Consider the following 10,882-nt stretch of genomic DNA (forward strand, 5'->3'; position numbering starts at 1 on the left):
CTCTCTATATGGAAAGACTTGCTCTTGTAACAGACTTACAAAAGCTCTTCTGTAAGAGAAGCATTGTACAAAAATTTGCAGCATACCAGCAAATAAATGAATGTAGAGAAAACTGGTAGCCAATGAGGAAGAGGAGCTGACATGACAACTTCAAATAGATGGGCAGTTGCTTATTAAAAACATCCTACCGAGGCCGTGGCAGAATGTATCTACAGATCTCTTGTTTGTCAAGGAGAAATATATCCTTGTTTGTAATAGACTTCTTTGCATATGAGATCACAAAATCCCAAAAAAGAAGGAAAAAAAAAAGGAAAAAGACCCCTCCCAGTTCCTCATGTCATTCAAGAACTTGTGATCACTTTGATTGACAGGCACTCACCACAGGTTCTCTGCATGCTTGTCAATCCTGTGCCTGTCAGGATTTTGTAGGTGGTAACAGATCATTACATCTTCTTATGGATCTAGCCAAAGGGTTAGATAACCTGTAATGTAAATTTCTTTTAAAGCAATAAAATAAATTAAATGAACGAGGGACTTTTTAAATGCATCTCTAAAATAATGAAGTGAACCTTTTAAATCTGATCTGGCCCAAATACTAATTCATTTGGCACATGAATAACCTCCAGCAAACTCTTTCTGGGGCAGAAAATTTCCCTTTCCATCTCCGGTGCTTTTAAAACACCTTCAGACCCAATCCTGGAAATGGCAACTTGCAACCAGAAGGTTTCACTAATAAATCAAAACAATAAAAAACAAAGAGAAAATATTTGAATACCTAATGTCAGGTAAAATGTCAAGGTTAAATGCCTTGCTGGCATTTGGATATTGTGCTGAGTGCATTAGAAATGCAGATAAGTTGTTGAGGTGTTGGGAAGGCAGTGATCCTAGGACATAATTTATAACCTGTCACAGTAGAAATTATTTAAAGGAAAAGTGAACATCTCTGGAAATCTCAGTAATATACATATTAAAAAATCAAGAACCAGTGAAACTTAGTGAAAAATGGAAGATATGGTGTGATGGGAGGGATTTTAAAATAAAATGTAAAAATTCAGGTTTCATTTAAACATAAACAGAGAATTCTTGAGAAACAATTTGGGTGGCTTGTAAAACTTGAAGAACTTACAAACTTAATAAAATTACAGGAAATGTGTCATTTCCTGAGAAGCCAAAAAAATGGTATTATGGTGCGTACAGTAAGGAAGATGGTGACACCAGAGTAATAGAAATATCAGTGTTGTTTGGAACAACATTGATCAAATACACAAACAAAAGTGGAAAAAAGAAATTACTGCAGATTGTACTAGTTTTAACTCCTCTCTCTTTGGGACTGAACTCTGGTTACATTAAAGTTTGCAAGATAACTTTAGGATGGAGCCAGGCTCTTTCCAGCGGTACCCAGTGACAGGACAAGGGGCAATGGGCACAAACTGAGACACAGGAGGGTCCCTCTGAACATCAGGAAACACTTTTTGACTGTGAGGGTGACCAAGCACCAGAACAAGTTTCCTGGGGAGGTTGTGGTGTTTCCATCCTTGGAGATATTCAAAATGTGTCTACACATGGCCCTGGGCAACTGGCTCCAGGTGGCCCTGCTTCAGCAGGGCGGTTGGACAAGATGACCTCCAGAGGTCCCTTCCCACCTCAGCCATTCTGTGATTCTTATTTTGAACTAGAGTTCAAATGAATGTTGGCAAAGCCTCTACATCTGTGGTCTAAAAATAGGTGGAAAGAGAATTATAAGACTTTATAATTAAAAAATCTGTTGATTCTATTAAAAAACCTGAAAACACTGTTTATTTTTCATTAACTGTTGTAAATTTTTTTCTCTTTCTTGCAAAATATTGGATTGCAATGAAGTTTTATGAGACTAATTGAAGATATTGAAGTCTTTAAAAAAATGGAATAGTTTGGGTCTTGGAGCAAATGATATTCCACAAGCAGATATGGAGTGAGAATTCAGAATTAGTCTTATAGCTGGAAGCCATATAGCTACAGATACATTGCAGAGCCTCCACTAATAACTCTTACCAAGAGGTGAAGGATCTTTGCCTAGGCTAACGACTGTTTGCATCACTACTGGTTGGTAAAGCACTGCCAGACTGATCCCTCAAAACACCACTTAGATAAACCCTTAGAAACCTTTGTTTAGGAATTGCATAGTTTCTTAACATGAGGATTATCTGCTCAAAGCACAGTCTAGGTTATATCTCAAATGTGGCTCCGGTTTTTGGAGAAAACATGTTTTGCTGCACTTTGTTCATGAAATTCCTTCTTAGTCCTCTTCTGACATATTTTAACAGCTCAAGACTTTCTTTGAGGTGGTGTTATTATGCAAAACATTGCAACTACCATCTCTGGGGTTTTGGATTAACCAGCAGAACATCCTTGCTCAGTGTGTAGAGTTGCTTATCCCCACTGCCTGGGGATCTGAAAGGTTGGTTGAATTTGGATTTTCTTAGTAGCCTGCATAGCTCTTGCATGCTTTTCTGGAGTTTTTTCCACTGTGCATGCATAGCTGAAGAGGTGATGGGAATATCAACAGCTTTCTGTCTCCTGAAATGCCTACACAGATTCAAGAGATGGCTGTGTTTGAGAGCCATGAAGCATTACCCTTTTGCAGGCTGCATGAAGAAGTGTCAGCAGATGCCTTTCAGCTAAAACACAAAGGAGATTGTGCTACTGCAAAGTGAGGAAACATTTGCCCTTTGGAGGAACAACAGACATTTAAGGGAAAGGACTGTCTCTGACTTAGTGATGTCCCACTGTCAGACATGTCAGGAAGGCTTGATCTAGCTGTGTGCTGCTCTAAATGAGCAAGTGCACCTGCCCCTGAACAATGGGTCTGTAAGAGTGGAGGATTTGTACTGATGCGTTTCATGGTATCAAAGCAGTCAATTATTCAAGAGACCAGCTCAAAAAACCTGGAGTTTTCATGTTGGCTTAAATTCTCTTTCTGTGCCGGGGGAAACTTGAGCTGAAAGTCCCTTAATTTATGCAAAACACAATCTTACCTATATGTAGAAGACAAGTTATGCAGAAACAGTCCAGTTTGTCAACATCTCTCTTCTACCTGGAGGCCCCAGACTGGACACAATATCAAAGGAGGAAAAGGATTGCTCCCCTGGACTTGCTGGCTGCCCTCTTGCTAATACAGCCAAGAATGCAGTTGGGCATTTATGGCCACAAGGTCACATTTACAGGACTCAACGTTCAACTTTTTGCCCACCTGGACCCTCAGGTCCTTTTTTGCCAAACTACTCCTGGTATAAAACAGTGGATTTTTTTCTTTTCAAGAACAACCAGTAAAGAGAGTATGCGCAACTGCAGAGCCCAAACTGGAAAAAAATGGGATGAATCTCCAGAGCTCTCAAGAACTTTTAAAGAAATCTGGCTATGCCATTAACTATTTCTGTGGGACAGAAAAATAATGGCAAAATGCATCCTAATAATTGCATTTATGCAGTTTGATTTGTACAAACAAATATGCTGTTGCTTTCCACCCCCTTCTCCTGAGCCCCTGGCAAAATGTGACATAACTATTCTTTGGCAAGAGGAACTCATATTTCTTCATAACAGCCTCCTCTGCGTATGTTGAAATGGCAAAATCGGAGAAAATGTTCCTGTTATTGAAAAAGAAACTCCAAGCAATTCAAAACTCAAGGTCATTATGATTGACAGGATGCTGGAGAGTCACTGACACTAAAGGATTTGACAGCTTTTCAAACACGTGTATCAGATGACAGTTTTCTTTCTAAATTAGAAATTTGCTGGTAGAAATCCAATAGGGTCAGGAGATACTGCATTTCAGAGTTTAGATGCTTCTCACTTCTCATCAGCTTATCTTTGACATCATTGTGTTTTGGTGCAGCATGTCCTCTTTGCTCCAGCTGAATCTTAAACAGAGGTCTCAACTCCCATCCTGCAACATCCACCTCCATCGATGTCTGTTGTACTTTTCTGACCCCTACATTAGATAACAGATTGGTAAAAGTCTACATGAGCCATTTGCAAATCCAGAAGCCCTTGATTTGCTAGCCAGCAACACGCTTCTCTTTCAGAGAAAAGTCACAACGCAAACTAAAAACAAGAACTTGCAAAGGCGCTGCTAAAATGATGGCGAATTTCTGCTTAGTGTGGGGGCTGAGCTGGCAAACGTAAATGTGAGAACACTCTCCAGAGCATCCAGGGGCAGCAGCTTCTTTCATGGGACTGAACGCTAAAATGCTGCAATTGCTCTCATGGCCAGAAAAGTGAAGAGGTTGGGAACAGTCCCAGTAGAGCTCTACAGCAGCAGGTTCAGGAGGCGAATTCAATGTGGGAACTTATCAATATTTTTATGTAGTTCTGAATCATGAGGAGAAACCAGATTGTTGTGGGTTTTTTCCTGCATCATCCCAAAGATGAGTTAGCTCATGTCTGGATCATTTTCTTGTTCTGTTTCTCTACTAGGCATCTTCTTCAACAGAGAGTGTGCAAGTGGGATTTTGCGGAGATATCAAGTAAAAGCATGTTGGCTATGCCCTGAGAACATGGGCAGTGATTTCAGGATTTTGACACGCCTTAGTTCTTGCTGTTTCAGTCAAGCAGTGAACTTTGTCTGTACAGAGTATGGATATCTGAGCAAAGGTTTTGTTACAGAAGAATCTTCCCAATAAAACCTCCATTGAATGCTTGGTTTGCTTTCCTCTTACTTCCCCTTTCTTAAACTTAGGATTTCTTACATAAATAATCACTATACTAAACAGAATAAGATCAAGCTTTTACAAATATCTTTTAGGGTTATTGAAGCACTGATGAACTGTGTGTTGACTACATACTTAAAATGATCATATATTGGGTTTCCCAAAAAATCTTCTTAGGGAAAGAAAAAGCATGGGCTCATGTTGAACATGCAGCAAGAAAAGATGATGTGTCAAGAGCTGAAACTGCTGAGTGAATAGTTTGACTCACATTGAATATTTCATTCCACTTCAAGCAGGTCAATCTCAGGGAAAAGAAAAGAACATAATTTCTGGAGGTGTTAATGTGCCTGACATTATGATAACAGAAATAGTGACATTATAATAACAGTGTCATGGTTTAACTTCAGCCAGCAACGGAGCACCACACAGCTGCTCACTCACTCCCCCTCTCCCCGGTGAGATGGGGGAGAGAATCAGAAGAGTAAAAGTGAGAAAACTCATGGGTTGAGATAAAAACAGTTTAATAATTGAAATAAAGTAAAATAGTAGTAGTAGTAGCAGTAGTAGTAGTACTAGTAGTAGTAGTAATAATAATAATAATAATAATAATAATAATAATAATAATAATAATAATAATAAAAGAATACACAAAGCAAGTGATGCCCAACACAATTGCTCACCACCCGCCGACCGATGCCCAGCCAGTCCCCGAGCAGCGGCCCCCCCGGCCAGCTTTCCCCCAGTTTAGGTACTGAGCATGACGTCCCATGGTGTGGAATGTCCCTCTGGCCAGTTGGGGTCAGCTGTCCTGGCTGTGCCCCCTCCCAGCTCCTTGTGCACCTCCAGCCTGCTCAGTCGGTAGAGCATGGAAAACTAAAAAGTCCTTGACTAGTGTAAGCACTGCTCAGCAACAACTAAAACATCGGTGTGTTATCAACATTGTTCTCATGCTAAATCCAAACCACAGCACTGTACCAGCTACTGGGAAGGAAATTAACTCTATCCCTGCCGAAACCAGGATAAACAGAAATAGATATGGCCCCTTTTCATCTTAGACATTTGAGCTCTTACTACAAGTACTAAAAGGAAAATATCCACTTGTGCGCATATGGGTTTTCAAAAGCCTACAAGGTCTGCATTGATCATAGTGGTCCTGGGTGACATTTTGCCTAGGAAGGTAAATTTTTATCTGCTTGCGTTGTAGATGATCAGGCATTTGTGGATTTTTCACTCCCTCCTATGTGCAGAGGCCCAGAGCAGACCTCGCTGACTCGGGAGGGGGACTCACTATTCCCTCCCACATCTCCACAACTGGACCATCAGAGAGGGAAAAGTCACCTGGACCCACACTCCTCAAAGCAATGAAGGTTTGTGGTGTGTAGGGCCCTACAGCTGAATTTTGTGTCCAGGTCTGCAGTATCCCGTTCCCACAACACAGAAGAGTGCCTGCTGTTTTCAAAGGAAATGATAAATAGAGAGCTTGGATGAGTGCTAAAAATTCAAAACTGCCTTCCTGGAAAAGTTGACTGTAGAATAACAGAAACCTCTGAATGTTTTCAGCTCAACGGATTATTGTTTGTACTGTGCTCCGAGATCCCAGCTCAGCTCTCTGATACCATCATCCCAACGAGTACATGACATACTGGATTAGGACATCCAGTATTTGTTATTTCGTGCTCCCATGTCTCTTTTTTTCCAAACACACATAAGGTTTGAAGGAACACTGGGTGATCATCTAGGCCTGCTGTCACCTCTGAGGCAGAAGCAAGAAGAGCTGGATCTACTTCTGATGTGTTTGCCAAGTCTGTTTTAAACTCTCCAGTAAAGGAGGTACTTTGACCCTCCTCAGACTGTTGGAGTTACTTTGCTATCTTTGTACTTTTGGTTTTTTGCTGTTCTTACCACCTCAGCCTTTGCTGATTAAACTTATTTGTTCTCACCCCCTTTCTCCTTAGGAATGTTGAGGATTCTCATCCGTATAACAATACCTCATATATCAAAAACCTGCAACTTTCCTCTTGATCCTCTCCTTTCTAGACTAAGCAAACTCAGTTCCTCTAAACCTTGCTCCCTAAGTCATGCTCTTATACCCCTTCTCATTTTTAGGACGGTTGTCTGAACTCCCTCAAGTATGACTAAATTTGCAACTGCAGTGTCCAAACCTGAAGGCAGTATTCCAGCTGAGGCCATCACTGTACAGAGAATAATAATTGCCTTATACTAACATAGTCCAGGCTGGAATTTGACTTTATCCAGCGGGATCCACGCTGATTCTATTTTGTCTGTGCTCAGCCCCAATCTGCTGGGGATGGGACACCTCTAAAGGCCCCTTTTTTTGCATGATTCCCCTTGCTTCATTCTTATGCCACTTTGTGTTATTTTTAATTGCATGTCACCATGAGGATTTTTGAACTTCTGTCAAATTTACCAAGGTGACTTAAAATTCTGGTTCTGTTTTCCAGAGTATTTTCAGTTTTTTTTCTAACTCGTTAGCTGCAAATGGTATCAGATTACTTCGCATCTCCATAATCAAGTCACCAATGAAAATATTAAATAAAACCAGGTTCAGAACAGATTCTGTAGGACCTCCACCTGAAACATCCTCCAATTTACAGAAAACCAAAAGAATGTCCTTTTCTTCTCCTCCAAGTTTTTAGGCAGTGATTTTCTGATTTATGTGTAAAATATAGGCCATATTCCCTAATTTGTTTGAGAACTTCATACCAGAGCAGTATGAAAAACTTTTAAGACCTGTTGCCCCTTCTTCTTTCTCTCCATTTATGTAGGCTAAATTTTCAGTCAGAGAGGGAAATTAGGTTGCTTTAACATAATTTGTTCTTGACAGTTCCACAGCGGCCATATATTTATTACCGTACTATGATGTAAGTGTTTATGAAATGTTTAAAAATTTAATTCCACCATTTCCAGAAACTGAAGCTTATGGAATTTGAGGTACTTCTGATTCCCTTTTTAATGCATACTGCTATGTTTTCCATTCTCTTGAATCCGCTCCCCTCTCCCATGAACCATGAGTTTTTAAGGATAGTTTTTACTGACTCAGATTTCTTAAGTATCTGCAAAAAATGGTGTCTTGAAGGCAGGGTGAGGAAAGATTCTGAAAGCCCAATGTGTCTAAAACCTGAGATGAGGTATGCTTTTGGAGATTGATTTCTATGTAAGTCTTATTTCTCATAGAGGCAAAATTAGGCTGTTAGTGTCAGGAAAGGTATAAATCTTGGAGGCAGCTGCAGAAATGACTCAAGGCTTCTGAAGATAAAATGTGTGAGACGTTTAGGCTGAAATTAAAGACCATAAGAAAGGTATAAATAATAATAAAGCTCTGTAATTGTATCTCGGTTATCTCAGAACACTTCTGGCAATGATTTAGAGGCAGCTGGTGAGAAATGTTATTCCTTTCAAAGAGGAAAAAAGTCCTAAAAATGATTAATCACCTCACATGACCTTCTGAAAGTAGGTTTTGCAAACTGGGAAACCAGACTTCCATTTTTCTGCACTGAATATCAGATGGTTTTCTTTGACTTTATTAATATTGCAGCTGGTTTAACTTACAGTTTTATAAATTGACAAGTACTATGCACTCCCCATAAAAACCATCCCTGTGGAGCACGTTACACACTAGAGTTGCTCCTCCTTTTTATGATCCATCCTTTAGGTTGGATTATAAATAAGGCCTCAATTAAATGAAGCTATGAAGCATACCTTCACCTGCACCTTATTTCTTCATCTATTTGCCTGTTCAGTGCTAATCTGTGGGCAATAGCTGTTGCTCTGTTTTGGAGTCATATTTCACTGCCGTTAATATTTCTTTTCCTTGGGCAAGCTCTACAATACACCATTAAACAAACACCGAGGAATAAAGACAGGATAAATGAAGTTTATTCCACATGCCTCTCATGTCTGCTACATCCAGAACTGACTAGCTGGTGTTGGAAGGATGCAGGGGCAGACTATCAAAGATTTTCAGCATAGTTAGATTATAAATGTCCTTACCATAAATGACAAGGTCAAATAATAATATGTAGCAATCTTATTTTGGAACATTTTCTATTTAACTCCTGCGTTATTTGATCTGAAAACGCTTGCTAGATTTGAAAGGTGGTTAATTCTGTCAGTAACACTCTTCAGTATCACTACAGTCTCCATCCCAAAATCTTAAGCACTTGAGCTGAAACCAAAGTCTGTTCTAAAACTAAAGGGATTATTTTTCTTTTCAACTTATGTATTTATTTTGTATAGAAGTGTCTTATACAATTTAGTAGTGCAATAAAATCTCCATTAAAAATAAACCTTTAGTACGGAAATGCGGTTAACATAATACCCTTCTTAGGAGACTTCAGCTATGAATCAACATGTAAGAGGAGTCTGGATAAATCTAAGACTTCATTTCTTATAGCCTGCAGCTATGTGAATTTTTTCTCTTTATTATAAATAACACTAAAGTGTGTGTTTATGTGACCCACCAAATATGTTTGAAAGGCCTTTATAGCCCTCAGCAAGGAAAAGATTATAGACCCAAGAACTGAATATTCTGAGAATAATACACTTTGAATCTTTTTTGCACTCCATGAACTATTCCCTCCTATTAAAAAAAAAAAACAAAACCAAGAAAACAACCAAACCCAGAAAGAAAAGGGAATAAAAAAAAGCTTGCAATGCCAAATAAGCAAGCTAACAGGCAAAGCATAAGCAGCTTCTCAGATCCTAACCACTCTTTTTTCGCAAGTGAGAGATGAAATGCATAAAAAATGTCTCATGAAGTGAGTTGTCATTTCTCTGCCTTTTCCACATAATAACAGAAAACAGGACAGAAATTCCTGAGAAGCCTTAGTGTGAATGCATGCAGCTGTGTTTTGTCCTGTTATGAGAGGAGGAAAGTTTGACAAGAACCAAAACTGGAAGGGCCAATCTAGTCAATTCTAAAGTTAGAACGTGAAGACTTGATTAGGGATTTTCCTTGGGGGTTTTTTCCCCCTCGATGGCGGATCATGAAAAATCTACTTTTGCTGAAAATTTTCACTTTTCTAACCAAAATTTCCCAGTTCTAAACCGAATGCTAAAACTGCATATTTCAGGTCAATATGACTGAAATGTTTCAGTTTGAAATGATCAGCTGATATTTGTTGCAAGGCAGCTGAAGACTCATCTCCAGTAATCTCTTGGGGATCATTGCCTCTCAGGAGCTGTTTTCCAGGAGCACTATACTCTTTTCCTTCCTAGTCCTCTTCTGTTCCCCTTCCTTAACTACATATCAGATGATGCACTTCTCCACTGGTAAGCTGTGTTCTACAGTTGTATCTTGCGTGGTGAAATCTATTGCAAAAGGTCGAGGACCTGAAAAAGAACCTACAAATTGGAGCAATGGACTCGTTACTGTTAGAAAAACTCAGCTTATTCTGTAATTTTTAAGACTGTAGAATCTGTAATGCCTACCCTTTCGCAATTTTAATTCTAATTTTGGCAATACCAAGTGGTTTAAAATGCATTAATTCCTGCAGTGAGGAAGATTCCAGTTTTCTGTCTGCTCCGAACCCAACTCCAGACATTTGAACACCAAGTGTTGAACAACGATTGGAAAAAACAGTGATGGGTTATAACAGATTGCACCTGTAATGAGGATTTCAAGACTAAACTCTCTAGCTGGAAATAGTCAAATACAAAGAACTGGGCTTAGTGTGCAAAGGTGAACTTTTCCAGTTGTATTTTGTAGATCTTTGTCGTGGTTTAATCTCAGTCAGCAATTAAGCACCACGCAGCCGCTCGCTCACTCCCCCCCACCCGGTGGGATGGGGGAGAGAATTGGAAGAGCACAAGTTAGAAAGACTCGTGGGTTGAGATAAAAACAGTTTAATAATTGAAATAAAATGATAATAATAATATGATAATAATAATAATAATACACAAAACAAGTGATGCACAGCACAATTGCTCACCACCCGCTGACCGATGCCCAGCCAGTCCCCGAGCAGCGGCCCCCCCGGCCAGCTTTTCCCAGTTTATGTACTGAGCATGACGTCCCATGGTATGGAATGTCCCTCTGGCCAGTTTGGCTGTGCCCCCTCCCAGCTTCTTGTGCACCTCCAGCCTCCTCAGTCAGTAGAGCATGGGAAGCTGAAAAGTCCTTGACTAGTGTAAACACTACCTAGCAACAACTAAAACATCGGTGTGTTATCAACATT

Source organism: Aptenodytes patagonicus, chromosome 4 (genome assembly GCF_965638725.1).
Source record: "Aptenodytes patagonicus chromosome 4, bAptPat1.pri.cur, whole genome shotgun sequence".
Taxonomy (NCBI): domain Eukaryota; kingdom Metazoa; phylum Chordata; class Aves; order Sphenisciformes; family Spheniscidae; genus Aptenodytes; species Aptenodytes patagonicus.